A 16,637-nucleotide genomic window follows, 5' to 3' on the forward strand; every position below is an offset into this window, starting at 1 on the left:
AATCCAGGAATGGATGGATGACAACAACATCTTGACCACATTACAGGCAGGGTTTAGATCTGGGATCTCAACCATAGACCAGATCTTCCGGCTCCAGGTTCTATATTGGAAAACGGTGAGAGTAGAGGGTGGCAGTCTCTACCTCATCTTTGTAGACCTGCGAGCTGCCTTTGATCTTGTCCCAAGAGAAAAACTATGGAAAGTCCTGGCAGAAATGGGTCTCCCACCCTACCTGTTGGATATCTTAATTAGATTTCACAGCGGTAATTACGCCCAGGTTAGATGCGGGAGACATGGCGATTTATCCTCACGATTTCCTGTTAGGAAGGGAGTGCGCCAAGGGTGTGTCTTGGCTCCAACATTGTTCAGCCTATACATCAATGGTCTTGTTACTCACCTGGCTGATGTAGCTAATAATGACGCCCCCAGATTGGCTACCGGTAGAGTGCCCGCTCTGATGTTTGCCGATGATACCCTGCTAATATCCAAAACATCATCGGGCATCCAGCGCACCTTGGATGGTTTCCTGGCATTTTGTACTTCCAGAGGCTTGGAGATTAACCTAGAAAAGACTAAATTCATGATCTTCAATCCTCCCAAACGGACTCGTCCAAATCCCACCCTAAATGGCTCCCCCCTTGAGAGTGTCAGGACTTTTGTGTACCTTGGAATTACGTTGACCGAGAACTTTGATTGGGGACCTCAAATCGCAAAATCATGGTTGAGGCTGTCTCAAATAGCAGGGGGCCTTTGCAAGGTCCAGCGAGCCTCGGTATATAAACCTGCAGCTCCGGTAGTTGAAATATACCGATTACAAGCTAGAACAGCTTCGCTGTACGGGGCCGAATTATGGGGCCATAAAAACATTGCCAAATTAACCCTTGTTGAGCAGGGTTTTATGAGAAGACTTGTGAGACTTCCTGTAAGCACACCGCTCACTCCCCTACGCCTCGACCTGGGGTTAGAACCAATTGAAGACTTGGCAATTCTCCGACCCTTACTCTACTGGAAAAGGCTCTGGACGGTGCATGAACTGGCACCTTTTAGAGAGGAATTCTTAGAGGTTTGGACATTAATTAAAAGTAAGAACCTTCTATGGTTATCCCATGTTAAGGCTCTTAGCATAAAGATCGGCAGGACCGATCTCTGGGAACTACCGGAGGTAGCCTGCATACGGATTTCTAAGCCTGATCTAAGAGGCCATATAAGGGAGCTGAGATTAGCTACCTTACATGGTTCAAGCTCCTTGGGGAAACTCACTAATGAGTTTCTCCTAGTAAAATTAGAAACAAGAGCAGAGGCGTTCCTCGATGTAATTTATCCGTCTCTTGCTAGGAAGCTTTATTTGCAGTTGAGGTATGGTACCTTACCGCTCAGAGCATTCACCTGCAAATGGGCAAGATCAGAAAATGCAGCCTGTCCGGCATGTAACCATAGCAGTGAAGATATATGCCATGTCCTGTTTTTCTGTCCTGCATACCATTCAATAAGAAAAAAGTGGCTCATTCCCATTTGCAAGAACCTAGGGTTTAGACACTGCATGCTCGCATGCAGGGTCTTAAGATATGATACTCACCCCCCAATTGTTTTTGCTATGTCTCGCTTTTTACATGGGTTTTGGCGCAGAAGGAAAAGTTTTCTTTAAATACCTTTGTCTTTTATCAAATGAGTCTTTTTGATAACATCAGTTTAATACATTTTTAACTATTGTATTAACTTGACATTATTTATTGTTTTAATGAAATGTGCAATTTTCTTGTTATTTATTCTGTGCTTTTATGGTCTCCGACCGAAATAAAGTTATCAAAATGAAAATGATTTGCAAAGTCCAAATTTGGTGCAACCAGAGAACTCAGAGGGAGAAGAAGAAGGAGAGTGTTCTCAAGTGTTTCAAAGTCAACTCATAGCAAGAGTGGGCCAAGAAACAAAAGGTGACCAAAGAGAGGAGAAAGGCAGAGAGTTTCTGTATCTGAAGAACGATTTCCAGACGTCATCAACGAGGAGACCGAGACCAGTGAACAAAGTGAAAGTGACATTGAACAGCCAGTAGTCAGAAGATCGAAGAGAACAATGGTATCTAGTCGAAGGTACCCAGCTTCTGAATGGACATACTTTACTGAAAGTGAATCTGGCTTGAGAATACATGAGATTGATGATCAAGAGATTATTTTTGAGAAACCTCCTTGATCAAAGCTGCCACACTTTGACTTTGACTGAATTTTGAATTTTACCAAACTAAAATCAACTGACACTTCTGGATGAATTAACTTTTACATTAAACTTAGTGATAACTTTTAGGGCCCCAGCACCAGAAGAAGAGTAGGGATGTAATTTTAGAAGACTACCAACAAAGGTATAGCGATTCACTTTGAAACAGTTGAACTGTATAGTCATTGCAAATAATCAACAGTTTACTTTTTTAAGTAAACCGAAAAAACAAGTACACGTGTTCATTTTGTACTATTTTGAGGGTTTTGCCTTTCCTTTCTGATTCACAAGAATTAAGTGTGACTCTTTCAGGAAACTAGTGTAGAGCAATAGTGGTCATAATATCAATAGTCTAAATAATTCTAATGTTTTGATTATTATTAAGTTTGAATTCCCTTGCAGCGCCAGTTATTACTGATACTAAATCTACCCATGTCAGTTGATGATGTAGAAGAGCAGAATAAGTTTAATTTAGAGCTTCTGCATAAAAAAAGGCTCTGACGTTAATTTTTCATATAATGTTTTTTGAAGCTGTTGCATGGTTGTTCACAACTAATATATGCTATATAGTTTTATTTGTGTGCTTATTTGCCAATGTCTGTTGCCGATAGTATGAACTATCACCATACTCCAATAAGTTATCCCTTAACTTGCAGCATTATCATTAGTTTGTTTTATGGACAAGGTAGTTTAAGATATTACTTTTGGAATTTTGACAAAGCCATACATAGGGTACCTATGTTTAAAGGGCTGCATATGTATTCTGCATTTAGATCTGTAAAGGAAATGGGATATTTGAGGGGTGGGGGTGATGTTACAAAGAGAATCTTATTTGTAAGATGAACAGTGTTGAAAATGATTTTAATAAAGAATTAGAGGCAAGAAATGAACAGATTGCTAAGGATTCAGCAAATAGTATGGCTGCTAGCTTGGAGAAGGAAGAACAGGAATGTAACAGATGCAGGAATACATCCTCGATTGATTCTGGATATGGAAAATGAAGGGAAGTTATGTTTTGTATGATTGAAATGATGGTTTAAGAATGAACTAGATGTAGGATGGAGTAGAGGTCTAAAAGGCATATATTCTGGCTGGAAGAGACCCCAATATCCCTGGGGCGTATTATATATGACAGACCAATGCTTCTTTTCATTTGCCTTCTAATTGGGTGGGGGATTGCTATATGGCCTTAAATTTCCAAAAGTATATCATGAAAGTGAATTAGAAGACATTAGTAAAGCCACTCATTGGAGATCTGTTCGCAGTCCTTCTCAATTAGTGGGTGATATTTTTGATGCTTTTATTCCTTCTGTGGGTATGATTTTGAATGATGTGAAAATCAGAAAGTTATGTGCTCTGGTTGATAGGTTAGCAGTTGATACTGATGGCCCTTTGGGTGCCATTAATTCAAAATTGATAGCAGTGAGGGTCATAGTTCTTCAAAATACATTAGCTTTAGATAGTTTGCTTGCTAAAGAGGGCTGAGTTTGGAAAGTACATCTCCAACAATGCTGCACAAAGAGAAAAGAGATCAACAAGTGTGTGAAGAATATTACAACGCTATATAAAGACTTGAAGGAGCTGGAAGAGACAGGTGCTTGGAAAGCAATCGGGAACGGATTATCTGCTGTAGTCAAATTGCTTAGTGGACTCGATAAAGGGGATTTTAGGTGCTATATTCAGGCCTATAATAATTATTGGAATTTGTGTGATTTATTTGTTCTTGATGATAAAGGGATTCAAGTTGATGAAAGGGGAAAAGAATACAGAACCAAAAGTTGGACATAAATCCACTGATAGAAGGAAGAAATTGAATAGGAAGAGAACACAGTATTATATTTAGCATGAGTTCAAGAAGCTCGAGGAATCTAGATGTAAGAAATGGCCTTGAATGGTTCGTAAAATGTCTAAGGGAAAATGGTGGATGCTTTGCGTGATGGCTCTATGAGCCATCGGAGGGGGAAAATTGATGACACATCATTTATTTGTGCTTATTGAAATGCTAACTTGTAGCACCCATACCCATTATTCATATGTGTTTCCACATTATTCTATATATGTTTTCATTAACTATAGTTAGAAATGTGCATCTTAAAAATTGACATGAGCAAACATGGACATAGGTACCCAACTACACATTGAAAATAAAACGTTGTATTTCCGCTTGCTGTGCATAACTCTTTTTTTCAGGTACCAGAGTCACTGTTTTTTCATTAAATGTTTTATTTTTTGTTAGCTTACTGTGTGAAGGTCATGTTTGTTGCAATTAATTGGTAAGACAATGATTTCAAACCTGTACGGGATGGGGGGCAGATGGGGTGAATATTCCTTTGTGAGATTTCATGAAGGCCATGATGATGTAAAAATCTGCCATTGAAATATTTGTGAGACTGAGGCAGACACCAAGTACTGATTTTTTATTGGTTTTTACTTTTGAGAGAACCTATGCAACGTATCACTTTGACTAGATTTCATGTTTTAACTGTGTGAAGCTGAGTTAGTTGGTTAGAAGACTTGCACATGCACATCTTTACAGGCAGCCCTCTCTTTCACCCTCTCTTGGGACGACCCAGTGATCCTTATATTTCTGCCATTCACTTACGTTCTTGATTGGAACCTTCATTTAGTTCTACTTTTGATGCCTTATTTGCTGATACCCGCTGCTTAAAAAATTGTCCGATTTACCCACAACCTTACTTTAGAATTAGGGAGTTTCCCTTCATAGGAATGGAAATGTATCACACTCTGCATATGTTGTCTTTAGTAATATGTACTAGCAGTTGCAAAATTGAATTGCTTGGAATATATTCATAAATTCAGACATGACTTATTCAGGCAACTATTTATTTATGGTAAAATGATTCGATTTCAAATTGTAACTTTACTAATTTGTTAATAGATCTTCATGGTGGTTAAATGACCCTTCTCTGTCATTCCTGAAGGGCATACCAATAAGAGGAACTGTACAATTGGAAGCATTTAGGCATGATAAAGCCCATTTTCAATTCTTCCACGACATGGTCCTGCTCGTATGATATAATACAGTACAATCACATGTTTAAAAAACCTAATTTATCAAAAGATGTTATCAATAAAACAGTCAAAATTGAAGGAATAAATACAAGGATAAAAAGAATGGAATCAGTATAAGTTGGTAGGACCATGGGCACTAATTCAAAAAAAGGTCCACCTGCATGCCACATTGAGGTTACGAAGCGAGATACAGTGCTGATGATACTCTCCCTCACCAAAGACCCATTCACCGCCAAAACCAACCTCCAGGATGGAATGAAAGATGTCGCAGAATGGATGAAGCACAGCCGTCTGAAGCTCAACTCAGACAAGTCGGAGGTCCTCATCCTCGGACAATCCCCATCCGCCTGGGACGACTCCTGGTGGCCCACAATGCTGGGCACCGCACCGACATCCACGGACCACGCACGCAACCAGGGATTCATCCTGGACTCCTCACTCACGATGACCAAGCAAGTCAACGCAGTCTTGTCCTCATGTTTCAACACCCTGCGCATGCTCCTAAAGATCTTCAGGTGGATCCCCACCGAAACCAGAAGGACGGTCACCCAGGCCCTCGTCACCAGCCGACTGGACTACGGGAACGCCCTATACGCAGGAACCACGGCCAAACTTCAGAAACGTCTTCAGCGCATATAGAATGCCTCCGCACGACTTATCCTCGACACCCCTCACCACAGCCACATATCCGCACACCTGAGAAACCTGCACTGGCTCCCCGTCAGCAAGAGGATCACGTTCAGGCTGCTCACCCACACACACAAAGCGCTCCACAACATGGGCCCCGAATACCTCAACAACCGCCTCTCGTTCTACACCCCCACCCGCCAGCTCCGCTCCACCAGCCTCGCCCTCGCCACCGTCCCATGGATTCGCAGAACCACCACCGGAGGAAGATCGTTCTCCAACCTGGCAGCCAAGACATGGAATTCCCTCCCCGCACACCTACGACTGACACAGGACCATCTCACCTTCAGGAAACACCTCAAGACCTGGTTATTCGAGCAATAGCGGCACCCCTCCTCCCTTCAGCGCCTTGAGACCCTCACGGGTGAGTAGCGCGCTCTACAAATGTATTGATTGATTGAAGCCGATGGGGGCATGGGTGTCGTACTTTAGGATACTTAGGGGCCTATTACGACCGCCCGCCATCGCCATGGAGCCAGGGACCGACCGCCGAAGAGGCGGCGGTCCCGCCATGTGCATTAGGATGGCCATATACATTGCGGGTGGATCTGCTGGCTGCAGACCCACTCGCAATGCATACAGACAGTGCACAGCATTGCCATGCACTACGTGGCAGGCACCACATGGTGCCTGCCACATAGTGGATGGCAATGACGGGGGTACCATAGGTACGCCCCCATGTGCACCCCCACTCCCCCAACACCCTGGGGGCCCACAACGGGCCCCCATTAGCAGGAACCGCATGCCTTTCCATGGCGGCAATGCCGCCATGGAAAGGCGATTCACCGCCTGAACCGTAATATGGATGGCCACCATGTTATGCCCTTTTCCCGCCCGAGTCGACCGGCGAAAAAAAGGCTGCCGGTCTTTCCGTCCGCCGCAGACCCCCCAGCCATACTGATATGGCAGGGGTTCAATCAGGCAAGGATGGCGGGTAGATCGCCCCCGCCGGGCCAGCGGTGGCTACCGCCGGCCTGGCAGGGGCGATCCGCCTGTCATCCTAATGGACCCCTAAGTGCCTCAGCACAATGTTTCACTGCCATTGATATATTGCTGAATTTATGATTTTAGCCTCAGTTTTAGATAAAAGTCCATCCCATTTGGAGATACTGGAGAGTTGAGATTGTGCTAAATTTGCACTGAGCAAACACCATCCTTATCTGTCGTGCTTTCAGCACTGCATTTTCAAGAGTTTGCAGATGGACCTATACTTCTAAGCACATCACTGAGGCCTCCACATTCAGACTCATTTAGTGTGCACTCCATATGTTGACTGTGCAACTGTACACAAACGGTTTGAATGCAGTACACTTATTTTGTTAATTTCTCAGTAAAAGGTCACTTAAAATGGCTACTATCTTTTATCAGCCTACAAGTAAAAGAACCGATATATAGATTGATGTATGTGATTCTCGTAAAGGCAGAACCCTGGCTTGAAGGCACTTGAGAGGGTAGTTGTAGATCACTGATAGAATTGCTTTCTTTTTCAGGCACTTGTGTTGTTTTGCACTGCATTATTTGTTTTTCGTTGTATAGGTCGTGGTTCAAAGGCAAAGCATTGGCTTCTCTCCTAAAAGTATCCTGCCCAGAACCAGGCAGGCCAGCTCTGCTTATCTACTTCCTCTGGATTCACTGCCACAGTAGGCGCAACATAACCAGCCTCTCAGTCAGGTGCATTGCTATCAGTGCAGCTGGTGCTGTGGAACTGTAGCAGGAATGTGATGGATAAGCACTTCACTATCTTTTTATATTTGAACATGGAGTAGAGAGGCCTCATTTCTTTGCTTGTATTCAGACGCATGACACGCCTTTCAAAACAATGCCCTCAGTGGCACCTACATCCAGGCGCGGCCAGCACTGGTAAGATTCGTGGGGTGGTGAGGCAGGTCGGGGGGAGTCGACAGATGACGGGACAGGTAATATAAAATGAAAATATAAATAAAACCACTTACCTTGCGCTCACTGCATCGCCGACTCAGCGATGCGGCGAGCGCAAGGTAAGTGGTTTTATTTATTTATTTTTACCTGTTCTGTCGACTTCACCCCTGGTCGGCCGCACCACTCTTACCTGTGCCGGCCTGCATCAAACTCTTTCAAAGTGCTTGCTCTAACCTGTATTTACACTAGACCAACTTATTTGACATATTTCTTTGCTTACCTTTCTTAATATGTTTGCATTATTAGCTGGGCCAAGGGACTTATTTAGAGTTTGGCGGACAGGATACTCTGCACAAATGTGGTGGGTGTCCCATCAGAAGTATTAAAAGTGCCTTTGGCACTTGTACTAAGGCAGACAGGATAAAGAACACATTTTGACAGAGTACCCCTTTGGCCAAACTTCGATAAGGCCCCCAGTCTTCAAACAACTTTTGTGCTTCGATCCAAAGACGACTCCAATTCCCGAAACTGGGCCTTTTCTGGGTTCCTTGCTGATGCTTTTCCCAGTCATTATGCTTCCTATTAGTGCTCGGGCTTCAGCATAATCTTTTGCTAATAACTTTCAAAATTGGAAGAATTCTACTTGGAAGTGCTCATAACAATAAGCTTGATTTGAAAAAGTAGACAAGAGGCCAGAAATTTGCTTCTGTGGACTCATTCCCACTCCCAATTTATGATGTAAATTTCACTTAACACATTTAACTTCTTTTTTCTATTGTACATGAGGAAATCCTAGTTACCTTTACCCCATTACATTTTTCTAGTGTTTCCAAATCATCCCCACACTGAAGATGCACTTATTACAGTCTTTGATTTCCTGGGTGTAGACCAACTTGCAGATGGACCTATATGTTTGCTGGGGAAAATGTCCTTTCGGACGAAGCTGGAATCATGCGGAGACAACACAGCCGCGGCAATAGACCGAACACGGCATTGCCACGTATTCGTTCAGCAAGCAAGTCGTAACGACTTGCTTTCAGGGGGGGCACAGTGGCGGAATGGTGTCGGATTTAAAGTCCATCACCTTCGCTACTGTTGCGCAGACTGGAGATGGAATAGTAAATTAAATTATTCCAACATGCAGCACCCCCCTAAGGCAAGTTGTTTAAATGACTTGTGCGCTGAACAAATGAGTGCTAAAGGCTCATTTTTACAAAAGACGGTGTTCCGAGTGCATGCATCCTAAACTCATGCATAATACTGTCATACATTTGTTTGCTGGTGTTCACTTACTTTTGCAGGTATCACCTCCCTGAAAGGTCCATAGACGTACAGCTAACGCTAAATTTCTGATCGTGGAAATTACAGCATACAGCTAGCTATACTTTTTATACTTGAAAATCCATTGCACTGGCAACATTTTGCCAAACCTTTTTCTGTGATTCATGACTGCGATTTTGCCTGTGAAGAGACCCCAATGCTGGTGGTTCCATATTTCCATACGATGAAGTGTGGGTTGTTTTAGTCGTGTTTGTTGCTTGTTGCTTCACACGTCTGCCACTGACCAGTGCTTAATTTATAAAACAATAAGTGCCAGGGCTCTCGTCAAGAGGCAACTGCAGCTTGCACTACCCATTGCCATGCTAGCAGTGCCAGTAAGAGTACTAACACAATCACTAACCATCACACTCCTACAAATGGGACAATTCAGACTATTCCAGGTCCTCAAAGCCATAAGAATTACTTAGGGGTCAGATAGTAGTAATTTTTTATGCATTTTGAATTATTAAGCAACTGTTGTTCACTCATTTCTAAATAGGACAAACAGTGCCACCGTGTGGCAGACTGTCAAAGTGCTGGTCTTATCAATTAAGTGATGGTGCTGACAATCAAGTGCTGGTGCCAGCACCGGTAACCACAGGCTCAAATTAAGCACTGCCAGTGAATCCCTCCATTGGTCAACATTCAATAGGATCCAGATATGCATTGCACGTATAACCCCATGAACATGAATGCTCATTGCTAGAGACTCCATATTTTACTGATAGCCATATCACAAGAGCTTTTGAAAGGCAGAGCAGCCCCTTTCCTTATCATTCAGTTCAGATGAAGAGATAGCTTGAAAAATTATATATTGAGAACTGCAAAGGGCCGATGCATTCTGGCCTATAAATGCCATATACATCTTTGACAGTAGCTTTTAACACAACATTGACCCAGAAATAACTTTCTAAATCTTACACAAGTGCAATATTATGCTTTCGCCATGTGGGAGATCCGTGGCTCTGGGTCAAAGTTTTAAAGAAACATTTTATACAGTGAAGGGAATTCATAAACCACAGACACTACAAAATAATCCTTATAAATATTGTACCTGTGGATTGGTAAAACTGTTTCATTTTCCAATGAGAAGCATTTTTTTAAACCGTTATACATATGTTTGTTGAAAATGGTGAGCAGGCTCCTTTGTAAAAGTGACAAGTTTTGTCTGACAAAGAGCATCAAAGTTACAGCGTCAGACCTTTCGCTGAAATCAGAATATAGGAGTGGAGGACCAAATTATGTGGAAGGGTTGACTAAATTATGCGGCAAAGAAAGCCAAAAATGTTTGCATAATGCAGCATATTTTGTGATACTATTATTTCATAATTTTGTCTTTTTACACTAACACTGTCTGGACAAAGGCTTCACCTCATTAGTACCAGTTTAACACTAAAATGAAATGTAGCATTAAGCAACTGAAAGGTGTCTGGTCAACCTTTGTGAAGGACCTTCCAATGCGCTGTAACATGCATCGCAACATTTTTAGTAATTTTTTATCCGTTTTAGCTAGGAACAAAATGTGTCTATGTTAAAAACTGGAGACTTATAGAGCAGATGAAGGATTATCTGGCAAATGCAGCAAATCCATAAATATGCGGAAGACAATGCCGCAGAAGAATTACATAATTCTTTGAAAACCAGTATGAAAACTCGGTGGGTAAGGATCCTGCCTATATTGACTCAACTTTTGTCTTGGGGTGGTGGTGGAGGGGGGGGGGGGGGGGTTTACAAGGAAAATAAATCTTATTGACGTGGTAGAAAGATATATACAGTGCATTTACTCGTAGGATTAACTTTTCAGTAGGGGTGCAATATTTTAATTGGAGACTGCAGGAACTTCTTAGTAGCAGCCATGTTGGTACTCTGTATTCTATATTTCCATTTCGAGCACTTTATATGTACATGGCAGATTATTACATTATGGATACATACATGCCAACATTTTGCAGAAGGAAAGTGGGAAATAAAAAAAAAATACTCGGTAGAATGTAATTCGCCTATTGAGTTTTATGGACAGACAATTTCAGGCAGGAGACAGCCAAAAGACGACATTTTTGGCATTAAAAATCGGGAGTTTCCCGCATGAATCATGTTATGTGGATAAGCTGTATTGTTAGCGAGGGACATTTCGTTTCTGGTGGAATATTATGGTGATCAAAATACCCCTTTAGTTTTCCCTTACAGTAGTCCAAGGGTAGGTGTGACCACTGGCACTTGCCTAACATCCTGTGAAAGCCCTGCTATCTGTGGCACTGTACTGTGCATTCCCACAGCTCCCTAACCTGCAGTGTAACTTAATCACCGTGTGACAGCTAGGGAGGAAGGGAGTGACAGAGACGCTGCAACTGAAAACCTCCTGCCCTGTAAACCACAGCCTGCCCGCCCACTGCAACTTCATTCCATGTTGTTTGAGAGGGCAACCAGAGAAAGTAAATGAATCAGGGCGGAGGGGAGTCAGGGGCGGGGCAGGGAAAGTGCTACTTCCTTTTCAGCATCCCAGATTGTGGTGTTCTGTAGAATTCCGTGGTCCATCTGAAAAGCAAGTGCAGAACGGCGTTTGCATTGAAAACAAAACAATGACGGCAGTTTCTTGCAGACGCTCAGCGTCAAAAGCACCTCAAGTCCGATGGACGTTTTGGGGCTTATTTACAAGCCCCTTGCGCCACCGGTGCGTCACTTTTTCCCAGTTTGAAAGAGACTCTCTTTGACTGCATCTAAGAGGCTGCTGGATACAGATTTCACTTTGGGCCACATGCATCAAGGAAAGAAACTGTCGCAAATGGGCAGATTCTCACAACCTTCCCCTTTGCGACCGGTATTTTTGCATTTGGGATGCATCATCCCAAATGCAAAAATCGCAAATTGCGATTGCATTTAAGGAATTGCAAATTACGATGCCTTGAATGCAATGCAAGATGCCATTTAAAATAGTGATTTCGCTATTAGTATCCGCTAATTACCGGAAAATTATACCTGATGATAATTAGCGAAAACTTTGAAAAATGCACTAAATTGCATTTTTCAAAGTTCCAGGTTACACATACAAGGGCATGTGTGTGCGCAACATGTGTTCACATATCAATTTCAGGGGTGCAACAAGGTGTCCTTTTGGCACCCTTGCACCCTTGAAATTTCATGTGCAATTTGCGAGTACCTATTGGGTACTCACAAATTACGCATGCAATTTCTATTGATTCCTATGCGCCTCTGGGCCCATAGGAATAAATGGGCAGCAATTCCTTAATTGTGACTCGGAATTTCCAAGTCGCAATTAAGGAATGTTTAGGAATCGCTATTTTTGTAGGGATTCCTACATGCATAGGCATTTGTGATTCCTTATTAGCGAATCCTTATTTTTTGCTAATTAGGAATCGCAAATGACATTTTTGATGCATGTGTCAGTTAGTTCCTTGTCGGCTACCTTCTCTGACCCCCTAGATGTGGCTAGTTATTACCTTACTTTCCGTGTTTGCTCACCCCAAATTGTTGTAACCTGTGCTAATTTAGTTCAGCCCCTTGGGGTGACTCGAATATTGACGAATGTTTTGTCTCATTCATTCCCTTGTATTCAATATTTGTGTTTTTATGTGAGTTCATGTGTACAGTGATTTACTGTTCAAAGGGCCAAGTTCCGTATGCACTATACAACAATATGCAGAAGCACAGGGGCATATTTATGAGAGGCTTGCGCACCGTTTCCACCACGCAACGACTCACACCTCTAAGTCCCATTTATGAAGCCAAGAACGGCCACTTTGTGGGGCTGTGAGTGACTTCATAAATCTGGAGTCATGCATGACAGTGCTAATTGCTGCATTGGGTTACTCTGCCCTGGGAAGGGATTCCATGGGCATTGCATGGGTGTTCCCTCGCAACTCACATGGATTTTGACGCATTTCCAGATTTACAAAAACTTGTAACTCTGGGAATGCGCTACAATCTTACGCCTCCTCAGGTGAGGCGTAACAAGGAGAAATATCTTTATTTTTCCCTGTTTCTTCCTCTTTCTATGTGTGCTGCATTCTGCAGCACACATACAAAGCAGAATATGCCTTCCAGGATTGTGTTTGTACCAGAAGGTGTCCCGTTTTGCATAAAAACAATCCTGAGTGCAACACAGGCACCCTTGTACCATTGAAAAAGGATACCTGTGTTGGTGCTAGGGAGCCAAAAGGGCGCCAGCGCATGGAAAAGGACAGGAATGCACTGTATTGCCTTAAATAAGGCGCATTTTTGCCCTTTCCCCGTCACGCAGGGCAGTGCATCAAGGTGACTTGCTGTACTGCGTGACTTCTTTGTAAATGAGCTCCACAGATTTCTTCCTTACTGAAATGTTCAAAACGTTGTGGTAGATCACGCAGTGGGTTCAAAGGTCTATTGTGTTTGGAACCTTCACCCTATTTCCCGTATGTGTGGGAAAATGTTATTGGTGGTGCTAGGCAGGTTCTACTGTGTATGCTCTTATCCAAGTAATATAGGTTAAGTAGGGTCGTAAGCACACACTAGCACACATTTATTCACACAACTTCATATAAGTTTGTCATATTTTAACAAATGGGGACTAAACATATGAAAACCAAATTATTATTGGAAAGGTAAATTATTCCTTATTGTGTTCATTGAAATAAGTATATAGAGATGCTCAGTTACTGTGCGCTGAATTTTATTTATCAGAATATATTCTCAAATACATTAGAGAAGTATCAGCCCAAGGACACACTTTCTGTGTGAGAGAGTGAAACAAGGTGGTGATGTGACTCAAACATTTATACAACAAAGTATATTCCTGGAAACTGATTTTCTGGTGTTGACCATATTGAATGACACAATAATAGTGCAGATGAAGGACGGAATGCTGAACAAATGAAACATTCACCCCCAGACACACATCTGGGTTAAATCCATAATTGTTTTACACACCACGTCATTTTAGGTTAGACCCAGTCATATGCAAATCAGTCTTGAACCTACTACCCATGTGAACAGTCCAGCTCGAACCGCCAGGCCAGGTCCTCCCTGGACTAGAAACAAGTATCTTGGGACTAGTTCCAGGGTAACACCCCTCATCAGCCAGGCTAGCTTGAATGCAGTGGCATAGCAAGCACAGGAGACACGTCTCAGCATACCCTTCCCACTTAGGATAACAAATGCAAAAAGAACAGATAATGGACGGAATTCTGAACACATCAAGCATTCACCTCCAGTCACAGATCTGGGTTAAATCCATCTTCTTTTGCATGCCATGCTATTCCAGTTTAGACCAAGTTATATTTCTGGGCCAGGGAGAACCTGGCCTGTCATTTCTGAATAGACAGTTTCTATGACGAGCAGGGTCAAGACTGATTTGCATGTGGTTGGGTTCAAAGTGGGGTGGCATGGTGAGTATAAAGAATGATGGATTAAACCCAGATCTGTGACTGGGGGTGAATGTTTGATTTGTTGTTTGCATTCTGTCCATAATTGTTTTATTTTTTTACATTGGAAAAGACTTTAATTTCATGATGAAAGGACCGCAAAGAAAATTGTCCATCTACCACACAATAAAATCTTACTTTCGCCTAATACTCTTCACCTTCATTTTCTTCGCACTCATAAGAGTCTAATCCCACCTCTTCATAATCCTTCTCCAGGGCAGCCATGTCCTCCCTCGCCTCCGAGCACTCTCCTTCCTCCATCCCCTCACCCACATACCAGTGGATAGAGGCATGCTTCGGATACATCAGGTCAAACTTGTGGTCCAAGCGAGCCCATGCCTCAGCAATGGCTGTGGTGTTGTTCAACATGCACACAGCACGCTGCACCTTGGCCAGATCTCCACCAGGCACCACTGTGGGAGTCTGGTAGTTAATACCAACTTTAAAGCCAGTTGGGCACCAGTCCACAAACTGAATACTGCGCATGGTCTTTATTGCTGCAATCGCAGCATTTACATCTTTGGGCACCACGTCGCCACGGTATAACAGGCAGCAAGCCATGTACTTAACGTTGTGTGGGTCACATTTAACCATCTGGTTTGCTGGTTTGCTGGCTCAAAGCAAGCATTGGTGATCTCAGTGACTGAAAGCTGCTTGTGGTAGGCTTTTTCTGCCGAGATGACTGGGGCATAGGTGGCCAGGGGGAAGTGGATACGGGGATAGGGCACCAAGTTGGTCTGGAACTCTGTTAGGTCAACATTGAGGGAAAAATCGAACCAAAGGGAGGCTGTAATGGATGACGCAATCTGACTTATCAAGCGGTTGAGGTTGGTATAGGTTGGGCGCTCAATGTCCAGGTTCCTGCAGCAGATGTCATAGATTGCTTCGTTGTCCACCATGAAGGCGCAGTCTGAATGCTCCAGGGTGGTGTGAGTTGTGAGGATGGAGTTGTAGGGTTTGACCACAGCAGTTGACACTTGGGGAGCTGGGTAGTTGGCAAATTCTAGCTTTGACTTCTTGCCATAATCTACAGAAAGCCGCTACATCAGCAGGGATGTGAAGCAGGAGCCAGTGCCTCCACCAAAGCTATGAAAGACGAGAAATCCTTGAAGGCCGGTACACTGGTCAGCCAGCTTTCGCATTCTGTCCAGCACTTGATCAATGATCTCCTTGCCGATGGTGTAATGCCCACAGGCATAATTATTGGCCGCATCTTCCTTGCCACTTATACGCGGCTCTGGGTGGAAGAGCTGGCGGTATGTCCCAGTCCGAACTTCATCAATGACACTGAGCTCCAGGTCCACAAAGACGGCCCGGGGCACGTGCTTCCCGACCCTGTCTTGCTGAAGAAGGTGTTGAAGGAGTCATCGCCGCCCCCGATGGTCTTGTCGCTGGGGATCTGTCCATCCGGCTGGATGCCATGCTCCAGGCAGTACAGCTCCTAGCAGACATCGCCCATTTGGACCCCAGCCTGGCCGACTTGGACTGAAATACATTCCCTCATGATTGCGCTGGTCCGGTCGGTTCTAGTCTCACTTCGAGCCGCGTGACGAGTCTCTGTGAGAGGAATCTGATGAGTCTCTGTGAGAGGAAATAATAATTTTTTCATGACGAGTCTCTGTGAGAGGAATCTGAGGAGTCTCTGTGAGAGGAAATAATAATTGTTTCTTTTTGCTTTTATCGTTGTAAGTGGGAAGAGTATGCCCTAACATGGGTACCATATTCATTGTAAAACAGACTAAATTATCTTTGGGTCTAACCAGTCACTAGGTGCTCTAGGGCGTCCTAAACGCAAGTAAAGTATATTGAACCTCACGCTGGGAAGCCCTATTTAACCCCTTGCATGCCCGCCCCTTTCCCCGCCCAGTGCCGCGCTTTGTATTAGCGGGCGGAGTTCATGACGAGCTGGACTCGTCATGGGCACAGCGCCACCGCAGCCCATGACGAGTCCAGCTCGTCATGGGCACTGAAGGGGTTAAAGGACGGAATCCCATCACTCACCAGAGGTGACACGCTTCATCATCTGGGAACTCCTCCCAGCTGTAAATCCTAGTACAGCCGAGGGCTACAACCCCCTCACTGTGAGGGAGGAGC

At 43.6% G+C, this 16,637-nt stretch overlaps 1 pseudogene; it reads right to left on the reverse strand.

The window, feature by feature from the left end:
• Positions 1-14,603: 14,603 nt before the first annotated feature.
• LOC146820867 (tubulin alpha chain pseudogene) lies at positions 14,604-16,107 on the reverse strand (annotated as a pseudogene).
• Positions 16,108-16,637: the final 530 nt, after the last annotated feature.

Source organism: Triturus cristatus, chromosome 6 (assembly GCF_964204655.1).
Source record: "Triturus cristatus chromosome 6, aTriCri1.1, whole genome shotgun sequence".
Taxonomy (NCBI): Eukaryota; Metazoa; Chordata; class Amphibia; order Caudata; family Salamandridae; genus Triturus; species Triturus cristatus.